This window comes from Pan troglodytes, chromosome 12 (assembly GCF_028858775.2).
Source record: "Pan troglodytes isolate AG18354 chromosome 12, NHGRI_mPanTro3-v2.0_pri, whole genome shotgun sequence".
In the NCBI taxonomy this organism is placed as follows: Eukaryota; Metazoa; Chordata; class Mammalia; order Primates; family Hominidae; genus Pan; species Pan troglodytes.
Genome location: NC_072410.2, coordinates 45,877,919 through 45,902,063, shown reverse-complemented (window position 1 = coordinate 45,902,063; position 24,145 = coordinate 45,877,919). Strand labels below are relative to the sequence as shown.

Below are 24,145 nucleotides of genomic sequence, written 5' to 3'. Positions count from 1 at the left end.
ATTAATGATAATTTATTTCTTTTTTCTTTTTTTTTTTTTTTTTGAGACGGAGTCTCATGCGCAGACTGGAGTGCAGTGGCGTGATCTCGGCTCACTGCAAGCTCTGCCTCTCAGGTTCACACCATTCTCCTGCCTCAGCCTCCCGATTAGCTGGGACTACAGGTGCCCGCCAGCAAGCCCGGCTAATTTTTTGTATTGTTAATAGAGATGGGGTTTCACCATGTTAGCCAGGATGGTCTCGATCTCCTGACCTTGTGATCCACCTGCCTCAAGACAGACTCTCACGCTGTCGTCCAGGCTGGAGTGCAGTGGCATGATCTCAGCTCACTGCAGCCTCCACCTCTCGGGTTCAAGCTATTCTCCTGCCTCAGCCTCCTGAGTAGCTGGGACTACAGACGCATGCCACCACGCCCGGCCAATTTTTTTGTATTTTTGGTAGAGATGAGGTTTCACCATGTCGGCCAGGATGGTCTCAATCTCCTGACCTTGTGATCCACCCACCTCAGCCTCCCAAAGTGCTGGGATTACAGGTGTGAGCCACCGTGCCCGGCCTCAATAATTGCTTTATTAATATACTTGGAAAAGAGCCACCATTTCTGTTCTTAAGAGACTGAGTCATCTTTTCTGTTTTTCAATTTCCATATCTGTATCAGCAAAAGTTAAATGAAACTATTTTTTTACTACTCTATAATGTAGTTTTTTACTGAAGTTTATCAAACAAGCCAAGAAGCAAACAATGTACCATTTCCAATAATGTAATTTAAAGCTACTGAGTCTCAATTCTAAAAGCATGTGACCATACTTTCTATTGACAATTATGTCTGTTAATCCCCTCTTCTGAAATCATTAAACATCTTACTTAATGATGTTTGGATGTTGCTTAGAGGTTTTTAATGAGGAGTGCTGGTATAATATTACCAAACTCATACATATTGTGTAGCTGGATTTCAGCTTAGAGATTGATTAGTCTTTTTTAAAAACAGAATATATTCTCTTCATTTTGAGAAATGAAAAAAGGATTATTTACCAATCAAAAGGCGGTAATGTGACAGTCTGAAAAGCATACTCATAGGGCCTGTACAAGTATGGCAGGATTGCAAATATGAATTCATTTTTGTGATGAAAGCAAATCCCTGCCACAAAAACCTAAAGCTTCCTTTATCTTATTTCAGTTTGCTTTAATGCTGGAGAATGGGCGTTTTGTGATTTAAAAAAAGTTTAAAGGTAGAACCTGACTGTAAACAAACTGAAAGACAATCAGAATAATAATACCAATGCATATGACACAACTGCAAAATGTAACAATAAATAAGAAAGTAAAAGTATGGCCTCGTGCAGTGGCTCACATCTGTAATTCCAACACTTTGGGAGGCTGAGGCAGGAGGATCACTTGAGCCCAGGAGTTGGAGACTAGCCTGGCCAACATGGTGAAACCCCGTCTCTACTAAAAAATACAAAAATTAGCCAGGCATGGTGGGGAGCACCTGTAGTCCCAGCTACTTGGGAGGCTGAGGCACAAGAATTGGTTGAATCCAGGAGGCAGAGGTTGAAGTGAGGGGAGATCTCATTATTGGCTGACAACAAGGTGCAGTAACGTGAGTGGTGGCTCCCTGCTAGACCTCTGTGGGAAGAATTCTCCAGGGAGGGAGGCAGGCCTGACCTGGAGGCTGGAAAGGGATGGGACCGGTCCTGTGAGCTCCCAGGTAGAGGGGAGCACTGAGAACACTAAAAATATATTCTTCTGAATTAAGGCATTTTTCTATTAAATGGAAGTACCACCAGGGGAGCTAACATGAAATATTTTTCAGTCTTTTTTAACTCAAAAATAAAATGGCTATTTATAAATGTGTCTCCAGTGTGACAGTGTTCTTCATATGAATGCTGCAGAAATGAGTAGGGCTTTGATAAGGAATAGGGAGAGGGTGGCTCCTGAACACAACTCTGGTTCAATGCCCTAGGGAGAGGGGAAGTTTCAGAAGCTACGGGTGGTGGGAAAGCTCTGAAAATCTGGAACAAAGGTGATAAAACAGGGAATACAGTTGATCTTTGAACAAAACAGATTTGAACTGCATAGATCCACTTGTACACGGATTTTTTTCAACCCAATGCAGATGGAAAATAAGGTATTTGCAGGATATAAAACCCATGTAATTGGAGGGCCTGCTTTTCATATATATGCGCATTCAGTGGGGTCAAGTTTGGGACTTGAGCATGTGCAGATTGGAGTGTATGTGGGGGATACTGGAACTAATGGCTTGCTATTCCTATGGGATCCCGAATACCAAGGGATGACTGTAATTCCAAAACGGGGAGTTGCAGAGACCAGAGTGATGTAAGCGAGGCACCTACGGTGCAACATTTAAGGCTGGACTCACTCCCAAGGGCTGCCCTGCACTTGCACCTGAGAATAACCTCCTTAGAAGGTGCCCCAGGTGTCCTCACTTTCTTCAAGTTGCCCTGGTCCAGGTGCCATAAACAAACTTCACTTAGGATAATTTGCTCAGAACTAACGCTAGTATTCTGAATACTCACAAACATATTATTAAAATGGATCAAAATTCAGATTTTATTCCATTTATATGATTTTACATGTATATGTACATTCTAACATCTGTTAGAATCTTTCAATATCTACCCAAGTATCATCTGTCATCTAGCCATCTATCTTTTATCTACCATAAATGTTATCTAATAATTTTATATCAGTTCATCACAGAAATGAAGAGAAACACTCATTTAATCAAAAATGTATATGGATAGTTGAATATCTGGTTGGTTTGCCTGCTTTACTCATTTAATTAAAAACATATCTGAATAGTTAGAACATCTGGTTGGTTTGCCTGCTTTACATACAAATGTTAATAAACTCACATTTCTTTTCCCAACTAAATACTAAGAACATCTTTGTATTTAGGAATGGCAAGGGTGGGTTTCCTAGAAATTTTCATGGATATAGCCCATTATCTGGTAAGAGAAAGATCAAGTGTGCATAATTAATTATAAATGATGTTAGAAAGTAAAAAGGTCATATGACAAATACAAATGAATAGTTTGTAATAGAGCTGAGAGTAACTAAAAACAAATTCTTCCAGCTGAGAGGTTTAGAGATCTAATGAGGAGAATAATATTTGAGATAGATTTTGGAAGACAACAGGTATGTATTTATTAGACCAGTGCTCTCCAGATAGATTAGATATCAAGAACCAACTAGAGCAGTCTGTTTTAAGTGGAGTCCTTCAAAAAATACGAAAAAGGAATTATTTTTACAACTGTTTCAGGGAAAGCTCGTAAGTTTTGTGAAATTATATCTTTTGGTCATTCATCACTCTTTTGTTCCCACTCTCAACATATTTGCAACCCACTCCTAACACACACAGGTTAGCCTGAAAATTCTGCTAGACTTAATGTTGTATTTGTAACATAATTTCCGATAGAAAAGATGGTTTCTGTAACAATAATTATGATTATAGTATTTAAAAGATTTTGAAAAGAATTTTGAAAATTCCAAAATAATTCTCTTTTCAGTTTACAATTTTTTCATGAGCCAACGACTTTCCTATTTGTCATCATCTCTTCTTCCTCCAACCTCTTTTCTATATAGGTTTTCTCCTATTAGTTTACTAAAATTAATTTCAGTCTCAATCAAAGACATATGGCCAGCAGGACAGTCTAGGTTTCTTTAAACACTTAATTTAGTTTTTCTTATCTTTTGAATTATTTTTATAATTAAAAGTTCTATTTGTAAAAGAAGAAAGGAAATGTCATTTGTTTGATTTTGAGTGAACATTTTCATTTATAATGATATTCCATTACTTATTTGTAAACATTCCATAGACGCTCACTTTTATTTTACCTTTATTAACTACTTTATAAGAAATTTTTGATTATGTGTATTAACCATTTGTAAAGTTTCAAATTAGATCACATTTGAATGTTTAATAAAATTTTATAAACATTTAAATTAATTTACATAGGAAAGTGACATGCTAAATCTTCTTCCTTGCATATACAAGTGAGATTTGCCTATCATTCAATAAACATTTTTGAGTGTTCCCTATGGGGCACTCTAGTAAGAAATGGAAAATCTACTAGCCAATAATAAAGAGGTAGCAAGAGTCAAGGCAGGGTGGAATCTTAATGGAGTTTAGAAGAAATTCCATGTTGGCATTTTTCCATCCAGAGAGCTCATTCTTCGTTCTTTCCTTTTTTCTCAAAGTTTTTTTCCCTTAGATTCTTTGTGTGTGTTTGGGTTGCGGAGTGAAGGGGTAGAAAACAACTTCTTTCCCCAATAAATTTGCCTCTTTATTACTGCGTTTTGATGTTTTATGTGAGCAATAGTTATTCATGTATTTAATCTTGGAATTTTCCAACATACTAAACACTGTAATTCATTCTAATAATTTTCCCAATTGATTCCTTTGAGTTATAAAGATAAGCATAATATCTGAAAACAATAGCTTTATCTACCATCTGCAAATAGTTCAACTTTGGCCTCTTCTTATTTTTTTGCATTAATTAAAGACTCCACAATTATATACTTCCCTCAAATTTTAAGTCATTCATCCACAAAACTTTCTAAACCAACTGCCTTTTGGGGGATATTTTGAAATTTTTCAAATTCGTACTTGGTTCATTTTCTGTTCAGGTTTTTAATTTTATCTTGAATCAGTTCAAAAATTAATTCAAAAAATGGAAACATTTGTTATAATTTTTTAAGCAAAATCTCCAGTTCATTATTATTTTAGAATTTATTCCTATTATCATTTTATTCTACTTGAAACAAATGGATATTATCTGTATATAATTTATAACATGGATTTCTAAACTTGTAATGTGTGAATGTTAAGAAGTTACAGAAAAAGAAAAAAAGTTTCTCTGATTAACAAATATTTGGGAAACCTCTGCTTAATCCAAGTATAAAATTTATTTTCTGAAGAATATTTGGAACAAGAATTTACATGTTAATAGATGCTTTTTATTATTTTGGGGTTATGGAAGATTCTGGAAACTTATTTCATGAACAAACTCTCACTGATGGGCATACGCTACACCAAACACTTTGAGGAATCCTGATTACCAAATATCCACTGGTGACAGGTCACACAGGCCATCTCTATATTCTCTGTTATACCAGATTTCTCTCTCTCCTCTCTTTTTCTTTCTCTCCCCCTGTCTTTCCTTCAGGTACTCTTCTTATATTAAGTGTCCCCTGAAGTATAATGGAAATAAGATATTTTTTCTGGGTTAAATGAGAGCACACAGTATTAATAATAGCTGATAGCTGCTGTGCTTTGAGAATAATGTGGGGGGTGATAGTGCAGAGAAGAGAAAAGAAAAGTAGGTTGAGCCAAGGAAGGGCAATCATCTGGAGGGTAATTTCTCTTCTCCAAGGCTTTCTGTTTTTGTGCTCAAGAAATTCAGCATTGTCAGTGTGATCCTCCTCCACCTTTTCTTGGGACAGCATAATCTCACTTCTTGAAAAATGAAATTTCTCTGCTGCCATGCAACATCTTTGTGCAAATGAAGGAAGGCTGAAAATACAGAGCTGCAATATTTCCCAGATGTATTGTGGGGAGAAAATTATATAAAATATACTCCCACAGAACAAATTGTCAAAAATAAATTTTATATATTAAATAACTATAAGAATAATGATGGGAAAAAGACTTCATCAAATAAATGTACTGCTAATTATACTTCTGTAAAAGGTGACTTAAAACAATCAAGTTTGCTTAATAAAAAAAAAAACTCTGCTCATCAACTGTCTCTATCAAATTCTTCCTTAACAAATAAATTCCAAAATTCATAATTTTCATACCAAGTCAAAATTCCTTTAAAACAAATGCTTGCGAAAAGATTATAGTCTTTTTGTATTTCAGTCTGTATTTTATAATTAAAGGTTTCTCATAGTATTTAATATAATAGTAAGCAATCTCTTAGAAGTTGAAGACAATTTTTTTTAAAAAAGTAAGTGCTAATGATACATTCCTTTCATACAATGAACTGATGTGTAATTCTATTACTCCTTGTTTTCCACATGAAAAGAAAGGTGATTGGTAGTTGATTGGTGGAGTGAAGTGAAAGGAGTTAATTTCTAGGGCATAGGTACTGATGGTGAAGAGAAATATGTCCTCATGTGTATAAGTGGCTTATCATTTGGTACTGATAGATAATTATTTGTCTTTGAATTTTGAACCCTCTACTATTTTAGACCTTTCTCAAATGAACTTCAGTTTTTCCATTTTGTGTCTCAGAATTTTTCAAGTTAAACCCATTACTTTCTCCAAACTAGATTTTTGGTTTGTTTTTTTCTGCTGTCCATACGGTTTCTGCCCATCTGCACTTTCATGCTATGTCTTTTTCCCCTTCTCAATTATTAACATTTTTTCTGTCTTTCGAGACCTACCTAAAGTTCAATATTCTCCATAAAGAGATGCATATTCTGGAAGCCCAGTAAAAACGGAAGCAATTGTGTGGAAGACATATCAGAACCTGGCAGTGTGGGAACACTGCATTAGAACTGTAAAAATTGGATTCAAATCTTGGTTCCATCAACAATTCAGTGATGTTGAACAAAGAAATGATTAGTTCTGATCCCCAATTTTGCCAGGTGATAATTGGGGATGCAAATAACTAGTACATTATCCCCTGTTACTGCAGACATTAAATGATATGTTTAAGCAAGGGATATAAGAGCGATTGAGAAATGGAAATTATTATGCGTATGTCCCACAATCTGTTAGGTACTTTGCACACAGTAGGAAGTTAGCAAGTGTCACTGTCCTTTCCCCACCTCTGTTCATCTGAAGCGACCATGTCACCATGCCATCTGATATGTATGTGTGTGTATTCACACATGTGCTTCATAGCACCTGATCCAATATAATATACAGAATTTTCTCTATAAATATCGTGCTAATGTTTGACTAATTCTCAAAATAAGATTTGTGAATCCTTAAAAATAAGAGGGAAAATAGAAAAACTAGAGAAAGTTAGAAATGGATCAAATATCCTACGATTTATGACATATTCATGTGTTTCTCCACATGTCTTATTGTAGACTCCTTTAGGACATCTAAAAGATTGACACTAAGTCTACATATATTTAATCCCCAAAGCTCCGATTGATTTTGGCTAAGTAGGAGCAGCCAGTTTGGGTAAGTCTGAAGCCCCACTTGGGCTAAGGGCCAAGTTTTGCTAACAGTGCACATTCAGGGAACACTGTGAGCAATTCTATTTATCTAAGAGTTCAGCCTCGTGCTTGAGCTTGCAGGTGCAGCTGTAAATTTCAGGTGATTTACAGAGTGGGAAGCACACCAAATCTGAAATTATGATGGAGCTCAAGGCTCACAGCATCTTTTGTTAGATGCTCTGGTTTTATGAGTTTGGGTGGGTGCCACCACATTTTTCTTCCAAGTGCAATAAAAAAAAGATGCCATTCAAGCTGAAAAGCTTAACAACCACTTTACCTTTATTGAATCTGTAGCTAGTGTACTGAAATAGCAGGGGTTTTGCTGCAAATGTAATTTGGGTTTTTGTCTGGGCATCTCTTCATTCCTTAAAATTGGGTTTGTATTGAGCACAAGTGAGTTACCTAAAAGATCTAAAGATAAAGACCCTGGCTTGACCTTACCGTTGCTGACAGATGCCCACCTAGACCCAACGAGAAGGAAGCACAGGCTTAGAAATCATAGAGACTATTCCTCTAGAAGCCATCTGCTAGACTAACTGTTGCTTTAGATAACTGCTTGACCTCCCCAGGGCTCAATTTTCTTATCAATAATTTGACAGAGTGGGAGTAGATGATCTTCATATTTCTTAAAGACCAGAAATGTTCTCTTCTAAGGAAACTTGCATGCTTAGATTTTTAACTTATATTTGTTTGTTTGTTTGTTTTTGACATTCTCTTTATGCACTTCTAAGACCCTGTTCCCAAAGTGGCACTCTCTTCCAGAGATGAGGTAAATTAAACACAGGTTTTTGATCCTGAATTATGCTAAAATTTTGACCCTATTTGCTAATCACACAGGAAACACTTACGAGCAAATGGGAAGAAGGAAAAGCACTACTTTTATGATTCTTGAGTTTTAATATAGCTCACTTTTACATAACGTTGAATCATATTGCATGTGCATTAAAGACTCAAGGAAGCCTCACTTTTTTTCTAATCCTGTTCAGATATAGCTAATGATTTTTGAGCTCTTACTATTGCTACTCAATGTGCTGGGGAATTTCACCTGCATTATTGAATGTGATTATCACAACAACCATATTGAAAATTGCACAATAAGAAAGGAGGAGTTGGATTCCAACTCCAAACTTCTAATTATGACCTAGCAGTCTTCCACAACTTCTATTCTATGGAATCATGCCTCTCATTACCAGCAAGCATAAACTGAAGATATCATTCAGCTTACGCTCCCACCAAAATCACAGCTTCGTACCATCCTTGAAGCCATCTCTGCTTCATAACATTGTCTTACTTTCCTCCTAGACATTCTGTAATTCTTTTCTGACTATGCAAATTGTAGGCTTATGTGAAGATCCAAATAAAGTCCCAATCCCCATCAGTAACTGTAAGTAAAAATTATAACAGATTTCATCTACTTACTTTTCTGAATAGTTTAGTGAATTTTGTCTGTACAACCCTTGGATGCATTTTGCTATTATCTTATGTTATTATTTATTAAATTAGCATTTGTCTATACATTCCTTTTTATAAAAAGATTATTTTTCTTGCCATGTAGTACATTCATAATAATTATTTATTAATCTGTTCATACAAAAAGAATTTCAACTTTCCTGGTCCTGAAATATGCAAATATGATAAGGCACTCTTAACTCTTTCAGAACTCAAAGTGTGGAGTGAGATATACAAACACCCGAAACAAATACACTTAAATATTACAAAGTCTAATTCAGGACTAAACTTGACTTAAATATTATTATAAGAACAGGTGTGGAAAGGAGCTTGTGATTAGGATAGTAGGTTTAGAGGACACATCAATGCAGAGGCTAGAAATTAATTGAAAAGTGACCTTTCTTTCAGACAGGGAAGAATTGTTATATTAGAAAAAAACAGTATATTCAAACAGGCACAAGTATGGGTTATTCTGGGAAAAGGGCGTGATTCTGTGTACTAGAGCAGGTAGAATATAGAGAGATGAGACTGACTTTATAACGTGGTACCTGTCAAAAGTTTTATGCTATGCTGAAAAGTTTGGACTTGATATTGGGAGACATATTTTTCAGTTTTGTTTTTTGGTTAGCAGAGGTTTGATGCAATCACATTTGGTGTTAGATAGATAACGCTGGGTACAGTGTGGAGAATAAACTGGGGAGGGGCTATTGTTGCTATCATAGCTGTGGTGAAGAAAGTGAGGTAAAAATGGATTCAAGAGATGTTCAAGAAATATAATCAACAGAACTGAATTGAATTGAAATGGGCTCTTGGTCCCTCTAGATTGTTTTTCCTTTCTTTTTCTTTTCTTTTTAAATACAAGTCTGCCCTTATTTCAAGATCTAAATTGTTGAGAGCACCTGCCACCATCTAAATAGAAGTCAATTGCTTTCTTGCTGACTTCTTTTTTAAGAACAAATCAAACTCTCGTCCTTGCCCTTTAGATATTAGAGTTATCTTTGGATGAGAACACTGCTTAGTTGTGGAAGAATTGTCAAGAAAATGATGCCCATATATGTATTTAAAAGTTACTGCCCTATGGTACTACTTAAAATAGGCTAAATGGCAAATCTGTGGATAGAAAAAAAAATGTACCAATTTCAAAGAAGAAAGATCTTGAAAGTTGTATTTGAAACTCTCTTTCACAGTGTATATTAGGCATACAATATATCGCAAAAGGTGTTAAGGTAAATTCCAGATTGTCATTTTCCAGAGGGCAAAGAAACAACACATACAGAATTGTGTTTTTCTGTAAGAACAAATGCATTTCTCATACTACAGTAGATCCTACATCCTAATCTACTATGTGTGATGTCTAAGGAAATTTGTTCTCTCAATGCCAAAATGTTTGTTGCCTTTTCCTCCCAGTTGTGGATATTGTTTAAAATTCATATGCCTCTGCCACTTCTCAAAATTTCAGTTGCTCATTTTTCTGTTCTTTAAAAGGTTTTTAATACTTAAGAAATCATTTATCATGGTCTCTTCCTTCAGTAGCAGTCACTCTGAGTTGGCAATCTTACAGATTTTATAATCCCCTTCTTTCCTGGCAACTAATTCTTGATTTTGTTCAGAAATGCAATTACATTACGAGAAGATGAACTATGATTACTGTAAAGCAGTAGTGGTAGAACATTATCCACTGTTAGAAATTTACTTTTGTAGTCTTCTGTGCAACTAACATATAGTCATATGATAAGTATGGGCAAATGAGGGGTTAGTATTATTATTTTAAAAGCCTTCTGGAAGGATTTTGACTGTCCGATAATACAGATAGTATACTGAGAATCTGCTTTTACTTTTCCCTCAATAAATGTATAAATCATTAAACAGAGTCATGATACCCACTGAGGTGGTAGTCATCTTTCAATCAGAAGTAACATGCACAATGACCAAAATACAAAACTATGAGGATGGCGGAACAAATGGAATAAAAAAACCTGAGTTCTGAGGTATGAACATAAATTACTCTCTGAGGGCAAAAAACAAACAAACAAACAAAAATCCTGATTTGTAGCATTTGCCAATTTTAATGTATACATAATCTAACTATAGTTGAATTTACCAATCACAGAACATCCAACACACCACTGCTTGGGTCCCTTATGACATAAATGAGCTACTGGGCTTGCTCTAGATTATCTAACTTAGATGTCGCCATTTACTTATTTTTAAAAATACTTAACTAAACATCTACTATATGTCAGGAGCTCTCCAAGGCATTTGGGATACATCATTGAATGAAGTATAAAAAAGAAAATCCTTTTTTTTTTTTTTTTCACAGAGCTAAAATTCTATAAGGGCGAGAAAGACCATCAACAATCAACATAACAGATAACTACATTATGTGATATTTTAGAAGTTGATAGCATCATTAAAAAAAGAAAGAAACAGTAGAGCAGAGTGAGGAAGAGAATAAGAATCTAATGGCCAGAAGAGGCAAATTGTAGTAATAAATAAGAAGGTCCAGATAGGACGCATTGAGTCAGTGACATTTGACCAAAATTTTGAAAGAGAAGAAATGTCTCACTAATTGGATATCTGGGAGCGGAGCATTCCAGGCAGAGGGGACTGCAAGAGCAAAGGTGGTTGCTCAGGAGCCTGCTTGCGGAGACATCAGGAGCAACGTTAGCAAGAAAAAGGAGGAAACGTAACTGGCACAAGATCATGGGGCCCGTGTAAGCCATCAGTTGTTAAAGCAGTGAATAGTATTGCTGAAATAACTGAAGAAAAGTTACTGATTCCTATCTAGGACAAAGATGGATAATTATGAATGCCCTGCCTTACTGATAATCCTTCAACATGAAATCCAGAACCTGAGTTATTAAAAATTTTATAAATTTTCACTTTGTTATAAAAGAAAGCATACAGTCTACATTTTGCCTTATTTGATAAATAATAGATTCATATCAAACACTTCATAAAATTTCTGTTAAAACCAATTTACAAAATATTCTGGGAATAGATTAGTGCCGAAGTAAATAGACTTCACTTATCCCAATCTCTTTCTTTGTCTTCCTCATTCTATTTAACAAAACTACCAAAAGGATGTACAAAGACTGAAGATTTTTAATAAAAATTAGAATAAATAACAACATGCTAAAAATGTAAAAATATTTTCTGAAAGCATATATGCAGATGAGTCTAGAGAGTGGGTCTGAGGGCATTAATTTACAGGAAGAGAAATCACTGTCCTGTAGGCGTATTTCTGTATTGCTTGGGACTATGAGAGCTTAATAACAAGACCCTCAGTTGGGTGGAGGGTGGGGTGGTGTCTACAGAAAGCACAAATAACGCTGTTATTGAAGGGTAAGAAGCAGTAATACAACTCACCTAGATAAAGCCCACTCTGGAAGTTTTTAAAATGGGGAATTAAAATAAACAATTTACAGAAAAGTTAGAAATAAACTGACAATCAGTCACTCTGGCATTCAAGGAAGTATAAATTGGCCAGAAGTGGTGGCTCATGCCTGTAATCCCAGCACTTTGGGAAGCCAAGGTGGGCGGATTACCTGAGGTCAGGAGTTTGAGACCAGCCTGGCCAACATGGTGAAACTCCATCTCTGCTAAAACTACAAAATTTAGCCCAGCATGGTGGCTGACGCCTGTTACCCTAGCTACTCGGGAGGCTGAGGCAAGAGAATCCCTTGAACCCAGGAGGCGGAGGTTGCAGTGAGCCAAGATTGCGCCTTTGCACTCCAGCCTAGGTGACAGAGTGAGACTTCGTCTCAGAAAAAGAAAAAGAGAGAGAGAGAGAAAAAAAAGAAGTATAAATTTTGAAAAAAGAAGGGTATTTTTATCAGTTATATATTTTTGGTTAATTTTATATTGGATATAATATCCAATATGGTTGAAGTGCATGTTAAGAAGGTCTCTCATATATGTGAATGTAAATATCAAAACAAACCATGTACTGCTAAGGAATAATTAGCCTACATGGATAAACATTATCAATATACATAGACCTTAATCTCAGATATGTGATTTCTAGGAATCTCAATTAAAGAATTTAATCCTGCATTGTGTTTAAAATTTTGTCTACAAGAGCCACTTTAATAGGAAAAAGAAGAAAACAATCTAAATGTTTAACTGATGTTTGTTAATGGTTAAAATAAATTACTGCTTATTTATCAATAAAATGTTTTATTGCCATTAAAAATAGCTTATATTAAATGACTTGAAAATATTTTCTTTCCCTTATATGTCATTAAGCTAAATATGTGCTATGAACCTGTATGGTGTTTTGTAAAAAAGAAAAAAAAAAGCCTACTGAAACAAAGATACACAACAAGATTTTGAATATTGGTAATATTTTGTGTGACTTTTACTTATTTGTTTTCTTGCTTTTCTGTTTCCTCCCCTCTAAGTTTTCAAAAACAAACATGTATTTCTTCTGTTGAAAAAAAAATAAAAGAAAAATTTACAACAATGGTTTATCAATTTACTAACAAAATAAATTTCTCTCTTAATGTTCTAGTATTAAATATTTTCATTATTTTTTAAAACACATTCAAAAGTACAGTTGACCCTTGAACAACATAGGTTTGAACTACACCAATTTTCTTCCATGCCTGCCACCCTTGAGACAGCATACCAACCCCTCCTCTTCTTCCTCCTTCTCCTTGGCCAACTCAACATGAAGATAACAAGGATGAAAACCTTTATGATGATGTACTTCTGCTTAATGGATAATAAAGATATTTTCTCTTGCTTATGATTTTCTTAATAATATTTCCTTTTCTCTAGCTTACCTTGTTGTAAAAACACAGTATATATTATATTATATATATATTATATATATATCATATTATATATATATAATATATATATATCATATTATATATATATAATATATATATATCATATTATATATATATAATATATATATCATATTATATATATATAATATATATATATAATATATATATAATATATATATATCATATATATTTATCCCTTAGCAATACATGGCTTGTTTTGATATTCATATTTACATATATGAGACATAGAAGATACAAATGTGTGTTATTTGACTGATTATGTTATCAGTAAGGCTTTGGTCAAGAGTAGGCTCTTAGTAGTTAAGTTTTGGGGGAACAAAAAGTTATATATGGATTTTTGACTGTGCAGGGAATTGACAACACTAACCCCCTCATTGTTCAAGAGTCAGTTGTATTATAAACGGATATTTGGGTTTTAAGACTGAAAACCTACCACAGCATTATAGTCTTTCGTATTTCAGTTACCAAATAAATGTCCTGCATAATTGTTTATACTGATAGTGGTGATTATTACTGTTTTGGCAACATAATTTTGTGTCAGCAGTTGTGCCTGTTTTCTTGGCTTTTATGAAAGTTTGCTTTTGTAAACACGTTTTAACTGATTCATTTTAATTCCATAATATTATGTTGATCTTTTCTAATAGGCAAGTAGGCATTTACTTTAGGCATTACAAACTAGCAAAATGTCCCAACAATGAAGAAATACTTGCTTTTAAGAATAAAATGAAGAAAATATGAGATCTAAGTGAGCAACTGGGAAGTTTACTCCAACAGGTACTAGAGTGCAGCCTGAGGTAATTCTTGTCACTATTAGCACATCCTAAAATTTTTATCAAAGTGCATTTTTTATATAACAGTTGAAACAGTATAAATAACATCATATTTGCAAGCAAAAGAAAATGGGCAATAGATATCTATAATGGTTAGTTTTATGTGTCACCTTGACTGAGTCACAGGATGCCCAAATATTTGGTTAAACATAATTCTGGGTGTTTCTATAGGGTGTTTTTGGATGAGAATAACAATTCAATCTGTAAACAGAGTAAAGCAGGCTGCCCTGCCTAAGATGGATAGGCCTCATCCAACCAGGTGAACGCCTGAAAAAACAAAAAGGCTGACCCTCCCACAAGTAAGGGAGCATTTCTCCCACCTGTCTCTTTTCAAACTGAGACATTGACTTTTTCCGACCTGAAGTCAAACGGAAACATTAGCTCTTCTTGGCTGCAGCCTGCCAGGCTTCCAACTGAAACTATCTCACAGGTTCTCCTTCTTCTTGGGCTTTTGGATTCAGATTGGAACTATAACATCAGCTCTCCTAGGTCCTCGGGGAGGGGTGGGGCTATATGTTTTGTTTCTATGGGGAACTGAAATATGCAATGTCTATCCAATTTTGAAGGGTACTGTACTATTCTGCAGTAGGTAAAATAGCTTGTTCACTGCAGAGGAGTATTCTTTTAGTGATGATAGAGGAATCAAGTAATAAATCGACATTTTACTATGAAAACTGCTCTGTAATTGCAAACTGGTATTCTCTGGCAATTTTGAATTATAGGAAGATTGTACTAGCCAGAGAATATGGATCTCTATCACCTTAAATATTTTATTGTTGCAATTTCATAAATATTTCTTGTATTATTTTGACCTGAGTTTCTTTCTGATTTAATTTAGATCTGAGTCAACATTTACAAATCCCTATGCTACAGTGAATAGTTCAGAACTTTGGAACTTCAAGACTCTGGTACATTCATCAAGAAAATATCTACATCCAGGTGTCTGGATGGGCAGTTTGCAGCTCTTCTGCAGTGGGCCATTTGCAGCTTTTCTCAGGAGAAAGGCTGCACTGTGGGGCTTCTTCAAACCCAACACACAGAAGAGTAACTGCTATTGAATTCACATTTAAAACATAGCTATATTTTCCAAATCAGTTTTCCATACTATCATTTTATTTGCACTTCATAAAAATACCATAAAGCAGAAAGGACTGAAAAGTATCATATTTAACTTAGGAGGGGGTGAAGGATACTGATTGAGTGCAAGGGTGTTGGAGTAGGAAAGACTGAGTCTGAATCCCAGCTTTGTCATTTACTGTTTCTTTCTGTAAGTTATATATTCTTTTTTTTCCTCAGTTCTCCATTTATAAAATAGAAAAAATGGCACCACCTACTCATAAGTTTGTTTTGAGAAATACAGTGTATGGTACCTGTTAAACACATTGGATAATGCCCAGATGTATTATATATTCAATAAATGAAAATTGTTATTTATGTTAATAGTATTGCTTTTGACTGGAAAAATGATACACGGAGAAGTTAAAATGATGTGAAAAAAGCCAAGAGCTGGTTAATAGCATAGTTGAATTTAGAAGTCACTTTGTTTTAATTCCTGTATCCCTAACCTACAATATTTCCCTAACCTATGACAGTATGTGATTAAGTGCAAAATATATAGAGAATAAAAAGTTACATAAAAGTTTGCATGACATGGACAATCATATACTCCATGTATTCTACCTTGGAAAACCAATGATAATTCTAAATTTTACTTGAAGTTTCCTAGCTCCATAAGCTATTTACTAGATAGAAATCTTTTGTTATGTATTTGAAAAATCAGATAATCTAAAATGTATCCCCTGGTTTTGACCTGAACTTCTTCGGTCTCAGTGGACATAAATATTCCAATCTTGTGTACAGTTTATCTTTGAATATAAATAAATATATGGTTTCTCATTTGTAAATTGACCAGATGAAGTTGTTTAGTTTTAACTAACTCTGTAACAGAATTATAGCCCCTAGAATGCATAATATGTTGCATCAAAAGTACCATTTCTTTTCATTATGGGATATCACTTACCATCCATGGGGGTCTTTCCCACTCAATACAGAAAGGCCTGGGAATTAATTTTGACAAAATGCCTTAAGAAAACACACACAGAACATAGGAGTATGTACAAGAGTTGAATAGTATATGCCAAACATACAATATATTCTAATGATATCACAACAATATACTGTTTTCAGTCTTCAAATAGCCTCAACTATTACATTACTATGGATCTCATGATTTGGAGAAGATTGCAAAGACATGTTACTTTGGCTAGCTCTTGGAAGATATCTAGAGTTTAGTTGGGCGACAAAAAGCAGTCAGAACAGTCCATGTTACTAATGTGATATTTGATGATGTCTAAGAGTCAATAATGATGACAAATTAGTGTGTTTACATGTGGAGCAGATCCACATAGTTGGATACAAAAACCAGATATTACTATGAAACTGTGTGCAGATTATCTTAGAAAATATCCTTCTTGGCTAGCTGTGCACACTATGATATTCCACCCCTTGTGCCATAGGTTAGATGAAGGTTTGTCCTTCACTTAAAAAATTTTGCTGTGTGTGTGCATGTGTGTGTGCGTGTGTGTGTATTGCTATAGGCTCACTTAGGAGACCCCTATAAGAATGGAACTTAGCTATAGTTTTTGGATTTTAAGACTGTTCTGTTTGCACTTCTTAATTCTGTAAAAGAGAAACCAGACTGTAAATTGATAAAAGGGAGATTTAAATAGTGACTTAAATACAACATCTCTTTCTACAAACTCCAGAAATATAAATACACTTCCCCAGATTTAGAATATTGTGATTAAAGAGAACTAGAGAACAGAAGGAAACAGATATTGAGTTGGTAATGAATCCACATCAAGTAAAAGATTTGTAAAAATATATTGTAAAATTAAAAAAAAAAGAAAGCATAGTATCAGAGGAAAGGCCTGGTGTTAATACCTCATAGTATGGAAATACTAATAATACATAAAAGAAAAACAAATCAAGGCAGTTGACTAAGACAGTGATTAATCCAGTTTTTCTAGAGGTGATAGTTTTTCTGTTTTTTTCCCTTTTTAGGATCAAAATAGGAAGATCTTACTTACTATTTACTGGTAAGTGTTTTTTGATAAAACATTTTGCCTCTTTAGGTTTTGATTTACTTATGTTTAAATTCAGACGAGCTACATTACTTAGAGAGTGAAGTTATTTCAACCCTACCAATCTTAATAATCCAATGTTTTGATCTAATTTATGTTCTTTATATTCATTCTTGTATTCTAAAATTCCAGGAATGCAGAAGACTATAAAACACATGAAATATCAGGCTAAAAGACTGCATTACTTTTAGTTTTTTTTAAACTGAGTCACTAAGAATCTTTCTGCACATCACCAATTGATTTGATTTTTTTTCCCATGTCTAACTACATGTCACTTATCTCCAAGAGGAATGGAATTGTTCCTCTTCTCCATCAGAATCATCTGGTTAATTCACAGTTTAAATTTCTTGCAGAGGTCTATTGTGGGCAGTACTTTGCTTTCTGAGCTCAAGTATAAATGCAATCTTTTCAACAGCCATAATCTCTGTCCTTTCCTGAAAATTTTGCTTTGGCCTTTGCTGTTCCTTAATCTTGACATAGGCATTGAAATATGCCAAGCTGATAGAATACTCACTTGCTGATTTGATAAAAGTATGGTCTCACCTTTTTCTTTTTAGGAATCTTAATATAATGCAATAATCCGGGTTTATCAGTAAGAAGAAAGCCTTTTAGTGCTTATAACTCCAAACTGGAGCATGGCATGAGGATTTGAGTAAAGAAGCATTGAATTTCCCATGACATAAAGGAAGGTCTGCTTTACTCTTAAACATAGAATGACACTTATCTGAAGTAACACAGGCATATATGGAAACAGGAAATACATCAATACACACCGTAGTTTTGTGGGCTTTGTAGGGCCCAAAGCAGCTAAATCAATGTTGTACCAAATATGGCATTCGTTGCCTGGACTATTCTTTGTGGAGATTTTCAGGTTGTTTGTGTGCTTAGTACAAGTATATTTATATACCGCCACAGGTATTGGGGCTTGCTAATTCAGGCTTTTTTTTTTAAAATAAAGCAAGTGTTTTATTTTCACTTTGCAATAAATAATAACACTTGTTTGTTCCATTATTTCAACTACATTAAAATTAAGGAAAACAGAACTATCATCTCTAATTTCCACAGTGTTTGATATCATTTGATTTATGTGCTTTCGTGGCCTGCTGGTAGTGGTTGTTGGTACTCTTGGTGCATAGTTCCTCTCAGGTGACAGCCTGTTCTAAGGTGAGGAAGGCTTGAATTAAATGGCAATTCACAGCATCACTCAGAAAATGCTATCTTCAAGACCTAGCAATCACTTTTTATTTGCTAATTTTACCTACAATTGCTGTGAACTTTGTTCTTTACTCAGAGAGGTGCATGGAAAGAGTGTTAAAGCCAGCTGTCACTTCTGATGTGAGAATCAAATGCTGAGAAATGGTATTGTCTTGAAAAGATCACCCTGAAGGTCATTGCTCTGGACTAGATACAATAACAATAGATAGTAGCAGCAAGAACTTCCTGACTGAAAGAAAAAGAAGGTTGTGCTTTGAGGAGAGGGAGGGAAAATATCTCACACACGCGTGCGCGCGCACACACACACACGCAGTGATATGCATAAAATAAGGCATTGATAAGAGCAGAGGATGCTCTGTAAATGCAGTTTCTCTGTTAAACTGAATTTTGTTGAATCACATTTGAACAATCTAAGAGCTGAAAATGAGTATCTTATTCACATATATTTGTTGACTTTGAAGAATTGGAGCTAAAAGAGAGAAATGTAACTTTAATAAATGAAGATACCTCAGTGACAAGATGTATTCTTATTTTTGCAGAAAATCTCTTTGTTAAGGGTAGCATCATATGTATATTGTCTCGTAACCCAAAGCAGATCTTATTTCCAGATTATGTTTCTACCCTCCAATTACCTACTTTTGTCAGGATGGAATTTAAAAGCATATGTCACCACACCAGAATTCAAAATTGGAAGCATTTAGCTGGCATCTTAAACACGTCTGACATTGAAGACATTTTCCTCCCAACTACCCACAGCTTTCATTCAAACTCTTCTATTATTTGTGGACTTGTCTATTTCCCCCAGGCTATTGTAAAATTTTACGAAGAGAGAAAAATCTAGCTACCAAGAGCCAGGTACATGCATAAAATAATTCAGTCCTCATGAGGATGTCCTAATAAGTAAGGTACTTATGACTGTTTTGAAATTTGCCAGGCTGAAAGAATACTCACTTGCTTATTTGAGAAAAGTATTTCCTCACTTTTTTAATTTTTTGGATTCTTAATATAATATAATGACCCAGACACATCAATAGTAATACAGCCTTTTAGTGCTTATAATTCCAAACTAGAGCATGGGATGAGTATTTGAGTAAAGAAGCTTAGGCTAGTGTATATGTGTGTTTCCACATCAGAAAATCTAAATTCAGAGGTTAGTAAGGTCCTCAAGGTCACATAGCTAGTGTAGTAGGTATAAGATACAAATCCTGAACTCTCTGACATTAAATGTGACATGATTTTCACTATGATTTGCAAGTAGAAGAGTTTCACATTTATTTATCATTTATTCTCCCCTTTCCTTGTCTAAAGCTAAGTGCGGAGTTTTTCAAATAATAATATCCAATAGATGCTACTTATACACAAAAAACACACACCTCCATATTAATAGAAAATGGAGAGGAAGAGAAAGTAATTGTTTTTTACATGTTTATTACCAGTTTGATTTTTAACAATTCTTCTCATGATATAGAAGGCAAAGTAATCATATCTCATATCATTAACACTCAGGGACCTGAAATACAGTGGTGGCTGCATGAGATTCAAAAAGCTTTCATCTCATTTAATAAGAATAAATGTTAATCTTACACACACTGGTTTAAAAAGATCTATGGGACCCAAAAAGATTCAGACTATAAGTAGTTCACCACATTTTAACAGAGGAAAATCAAACAAAATACATCCCACGTGGAGGACAATGATCAGTGTTACTAAATAAATTGGGAATATTCCATCAAAGAAACTAGGGATATTTGCTAGGAGAAGAAAAGTCTTGGGGAAAATATGAAAGCCTTTCTCCAGTATTTTAATGTGACCATATGGGACAAGAATTAAACTAACTCTATTTGTTTTTAAAGTGGTGGGATTCAGATCAAAAGGTAGAACATGGAATAGAGCAATTTACTCCCAATATGAAACCAAGCTATCCAAAGATGGAATGAAATACCCAGGAGGTAGAAATTTCTACACCTCTGAGATTGGTATGAAGACATTTAAAAACCTTTTGTTGGGAATTTTAAAGAAATGAAGTGGGCTGGACGTGGTGGCTCATGCCTGTAATCCCAGCACTTTGGGAGGCCTAGGCGGGCGGATCATCTGAGGTCAGGAGTTTGAGACAAGCCTGACCAACATGGAGAAACCCCATCTCTACTAAAAATACACAATTAGCTTGGCGTGGTGGCGCATGCCTGTAATCCCAGCTACTCGGGAGGCTGAGGCAGGAGAATTGCTTGAACCTAGGAGGCGGCAGAGGTTGCAGTGAGCCGAGATTGTGCCATTGCACTCCAGCCTGGGCAACAAGAGTGAAACTCCATCCCCCCCACCAAAAAAAAAAAAAAAAGTGAAGTGATTTTAGCATCAGATGGTTCTTAGAATCCCATTCCATTTTTTTTCTTTCTTTTTTGTGACAAGGTCTCTCTGTTTTTCTGTTGCCCAGGCAGGAGTGCAGTGGGGCAATCAAGGCTCACTGCAGCTTCAACCTCCCGGGCTCAAGTGATTCTCCCATCTCAGTCTCTCGAGTAGCTGGGACTACAGGTGAATGCTACCACTTCAGCTGTTTTTTTTTTTTAATTTTTTTTATAGAGACAGGGTACCACTATGTTGCCCAGGCTGGTCTCAAACTCCTGGCTCAAGCGATTCTTCTGCCTCAGTCTCCCAAATCTTGATTCTTACTTAATTATATTCTTTCCATTATTGAAGGAGAAAACCATTACTGTGGTCCTGAAAACATTCCCAACTCTCATTTCTGTCTGGGTTGGTTGTCTGATAGCACAATAAACACTTACGTAGCACTTCGCATACACATTGTTTTAAGAAGTCATTTATCATTGTGTGTTTGCCTTTCTTTCTCTTTGCTCCCTGTGGGCTCCATAGGCAGAAATCATGCCCCTCCTGATACTCACTTCACATATAATATGATTTATTTAGTCAAAAAATATTTATGGGTGACTAACAACACACCAGGATTCCCTTTTCAGAAGTCATGTTTGGATGCTCTCGGGTAGTGAAAAAGAGTCAACATAGAATTGATACCAATGACACCATTGGATTTACATGGCCCACCTAGCTCAATGGCTATTTTTGAATAGGTTTATAAAATTAGAGAAAGTCCTATCCAAAGAAACAATTTACATTTCTTATCCAGGTTTTGTCTATCCTCATGATTTTATCAAAGAAAGTATTAGACTTTCATCAAATGCTGATCCCTAATTTGGAGACATTTGTTTTTCTAGATTTTCACATAAGTTCTCATTGAACATATGAACTCACATAATTTTGAGCTCCTTCCTATAATTCCTAAGATATAATGATATTTTAGAATAAAAGGAATCTCTAAGATTCTTGCCTACTTCAAAGGAATAAATCAGAGAGAAGTATACTTACTCGTAATATAGATATTGACTACATAAAAGGTGAGGACTACACATTTAAATAAGAGAGAATTGTTATCATCTGATGGCCCTATTTAAAATAGAAATGAAAGATGTATTATGACTGTCACTTTGCATGTTTCAAGTGAGAAACTAAAGCACACTTATCTCTAGACCTCTGAAGATCACTTTACATTATGAAAAATGTTTTGACTATCAGAATTATTTTGTTGAAATAATCTAAATTATTTTTAAGAAAACACATGTTACTATCAGGGTGATTAGTCAAAACCCCACATAAGATTTACTCAGTAGCCAGCGTGAAAGGAGCAAGTGGGGATGGGCCTATGTATTATTCCTTTCCCCATCTCTGAATGTAAACAAAATAGAGTAACTTGGTACTATTCCTTCCAGGTTAGGATGATTCTCTTGCCACAGAAAAACACCAATTACCTACCTCCCTGCCAGATCCATCCAAAGTTAAATAACTGAATCCCTTTGAGAGTCACGAAACATTTCAGAAGTAAATTTAAACCTATCTATATGCACTTTCACTGGGGAACGATCTCAGTTTCCATCATCCTTCTCTTTGAAGCCTTGAAGAGCTCGCCTACATGAAACAATTATGATGCAGTGATCTCATCTTGAACATTTTCCTCAGGGTTTTCATCAGCTCTGCTGGTTACCTTTCTTTCCTTAGAGCAATTTCAATTTCCTTATGACTCAGCAAGGAGCATTTGGATCAATACTGTATTTTTTTCTTCTTTCAGTTTTGGATTGGCTCTTCATTTTTTTTTTTTTTCTAAGACTGATTTAAAATCTTTTCCTTACAAAAGGTAAAACTTTTAAAACTCTGAACTGTATCCTTTTTCAAACAATCTTTGATTGATGTGTGATGTCGTGTCACATCACTTTAGGTAACTCTGTCTCCTTGCATTATACAAATCAGCAAACAAGTGAGAATGATAGAATGAACTGAAAAACAAGCATTAGGTTTCCATGATGTGTATGTGTCACATTTTCTTTACCCAGTCTATCATTGATGGGCATTTGGGTTGGTTCCTAGTCTTTGCTATTGTAAATAATGCTGCAATAAACATACAAGTGCATGTGTCTTTATAGTAAAATGATTTATAATCCTTTGGGTATATACCCAGTAATGGGATTGCTGGGTCAAGCAGCCATAAAAAAGAATGAGGTCATGTCCTTTGCAGGGACATGGATGAAGCTGGAAACCATCATCCTCAGCAAAGTAACACAGGAACAGAAAACCAAACACTGCATGTTCTCACTCGTAAATGGGAGTTGAACAATGAGAACACATGGATACAGGAAGGGGAACATCACACAACGTCTGTTAGGGGGTGGTGGGGCAAGGGGAGGGAGAACATTAGGACAAATACCTAATGCATGTGGGGGTTAAAACCTAGATGACGGGTTGATAGGTGCAGCAAACCACCATGACACATATATACTTATATAACAAAGCTGCACGTTCAGCACATGTATCTCAGAACTTAAAGTAAAATAAAATAAGATAATAAAGTAAATTAAATTAAATTTTAAAAGAAGCATTAGGATGTGGTGTGGTGCTTGTTAGACAGGTTTCTTTGAGGCTTTACAACAAACTCTGCTACAAGTACAAATATAAAGTTTCTAGATCATGTTTGTAAACCAAATTGGACACAAATGAGTTCAGGTATAAAAGATTTAAAATAAAATACCTGGGTTATGGCCAAAACCATGGAAATATCTTTGCTGTTTATTTCCTCTGGACATATTTAGTGTGGATGCTAAGTGTGTGTGTTTTAATTTTTTGTTAGTTTCTTTTTATGGATGTTAGAAGTTAGCTGCTATAATAAATCTTTCAGGGGCTTTTCAGTTGAAGAGATACTTGCCATTAGCTTAATGTGGAACTGATGCTACAGTGATCCTAAATCCAATAGCAATATACTCCATCACTGTGAATACGTTTTCCTTATTTGATGATGCCACCTTAATATAGAATCAGTAACTTAACCTGGTAATATAGAGTTTTTCATTGTTTATTGATGGGGTATAGCACACTGAGTTATGAGTTGTCTGGAATAGAATATATTTTCTATCAGATACACCCTTTCCCCTTAATACACCC

At 35.0% G+C, this 24,145-nt stretch overlaps 2 protein-coding genes across 3 annotated transcripts in view; one reads left to right on the top strand and one right to left on the bottom strand.

The window, feature by feature from the left end:
* Window positions 1-11,529, top strand: part of LOC129143146 (uncharacterized) — a 676,792-nt gene extending 665,263 nt beyond the window's left edge. The window contains exon 4 of the mRNA XM_054677979.1: window positions 10,962-11,529. The gene's annotated coding sequence lies outside the window, so the exon portion shown is untranslated. The remainder of the gene's footprint in view (window positions 1-10,961) is intronic.
* Window positions 1-24,145, bottom strand: part of LRRTM4 (leucine rich repeat transmembrane neuronal 4) — a 794,625-nt gene that overhangs the window by 109,786 nt on the left and 660,694 nt on the right. The window lies entirely within an intron of this gene.